Raw genomic sequence first — 2,159 nt, forward strand, 5'->3', positions numbered from 1 at the left:
CTGGTGGGTTGTCGCCTCACTATGAGGAGGTAAAGCTCTTCAGTTTTAAACTTCTTGGAGTGTGTGGTTCTGGCCTGCTCTTATCTGGCATGTGTGCAACTAAGCAAGTCTCTTTGGGGGCATGTTTTTGGGGATTACTTGCTGTGTGTACCATGCTTGTGGCGTGGCTGGACTAGAACTGGTTAAGCTTCTGCTGGAGGTGAGACTCCAGAGTGCTCTAAGGAGCACCAAGGTGTAACGCTATAGTTCAGCCCTTGGCATCAGGCACTTCGGTTTGGTTATTTTCTTCCATTCTAAATACCAAGTTGGTAACCAACAGGTTGCAGACACACCACATGCTGCAATTCCTCGTTAGTGCCAGAGCAGAGGGTGTGTGTGCAGTCCTAACGGCCCTGTCTCCTTCAGGTGTGCTGCACTGCAGAGTGTAGTTCATATGCTAATCCTGTTTGATGATCCAGAAAGACCGTTTTGAGTATGTTTCATCCCCCAGTAATTTTGTTAACCTCTCCTGAGACACACACACACACACACACACACACACACAAAAAAAAAAAAAGACGGGGGGGGGGGGGGAGAGGTGGGAAGGGAGGTAATGAAGTGGCATTTTCAAAGAACATAAAATAAAACCTATACAGTTTTTTTTTGTTTTTTTTTTTGTTTGTTTTTTTTTTTTCCTTTGGGAAGGGTTGGTAGGTGTATGAAGGACTTCTCTGCATGGCTCTGCCATCTGTGACTTGGAGGAAAAAGAAAACACAACAAAAAACCAAAACCAACTTAGTGGGATACTAATTCAGTCCTTGGTTTCTTTCTTGTATCAAGTACTGCCAACTGTGCCTTAAATTTGGACCAGATGCATGATGGTTTTATGATGTGATACTGTTAGGAAGTCTGGGTTGAATATAGCAGAGGCACTGCTAATGGGGCTGCTCCTTTAGGGCAAAGGTACAGTGCTGGCTTGGGATGCTTGAGCTATTTACTCTGCCTCTGTGGGACTATGTCTTCAACAGAAATTAATGCCTGGATTTACCAGGGTGGATAAGATTACTGGAGATGGTTGTGTCTGCTAGCGTGGTGAGGGGAGCACAACGTATTGTGATGTTTAGAATCGTAGAATTACTTGTTTTGGAAGGGAACCTAAGGATCATCAAGTTCCAAACCCCCTACCACAGTTAATGCCAGCAACCTCTAGGTCTGTTATTAGACCAGGTTGCCCAGAGCCCCATCCAACCTGGTCCTGAACAACTCTAGGGATAGAGCATCTCTGGGCAGCCTGTTCCAGTACCTCACCACTCTCTCAGTAAAGAACTTCTTCCTGACACCTGATCTAAAACTTCCCTTCTTGAGCATAAAACCCTTTTAGTATCACTATCTGTCAAAATTGGAAATCTGTCAAATTGGAGAAGAGGAGGCTCAGGGGAGACCTCATTGCTCTCTATAACTTCCTGAAGGGAGGTTGTAGTGAGCTGGGGGTCGGCCTCTTCTCTCGTGTCATTAGCGATAGGACCAGGGGGAATGGTTTCAAGCTACGGCAGGGGAGATTCAGGCTGGACATGAGGAAGTATTACTTTTCAGAAAGGGTGGTCAGGCACTGGAATGGACTGCCCAGGGAGGTGGTGGAGTCACCGACCCTGGGGGTGTTCAAGGAAAGGCTGGATGTTGTGTTGAGGGACATGGTTTAGTGGGAGCTATTGGGAATAGGTGAACGGTTGGACTGGGTGATCTTTTAGGTCTTTTCCAACCTTGGTGATTCTATGATTCTAAAGTAAAAAGTAGATTCTTCTCCTTATTATAATTCCCTTTTAAATCCTAGAAGGCTGCAATGAGGTCTCCCCAGAATTTTCTCTTCTCCAGGCTGAGCCCAGCTCCTTCAGCCTGACTTCATAGGGGAGATACTCCAACCCTCTGAGCACCTTTGAGGCTCTTCTTTGGACTCTCTCTAACAACTCCACATCTTTCCTGTACCAGAGGCCCCAGACCTGAACACGGTACTCCAGCTGGGGCCTTATGAGGGTGGAGTAGAGGGGAACAACTGTCAAGTTCTTCTCCCTGTGTATATATGTTATCTCCTATATGTATATTTTATTTGTGTGTGTGTGTGTGTGTATATATAAAATATATATATATATATATATATATATATATATATATATATATATATA

The sequence above is a fragment of the Centrocercus urophasianus genome, unplaced genomic scaffold (assembly GCF_019232065.1).
Source record: "Centrocercus urophasianus isolate 14NV4802_14NV808 unplaced genomic scaffold, USGS_Curo_1.0 seq_10, whole genome shotgun sequence".
Lineage (NCBI taxonomy): Eukaryota > Metazoa > Chordata > Aves > Galliformes > Phasianidae > Centrocercus > Centrocercus urophasianus.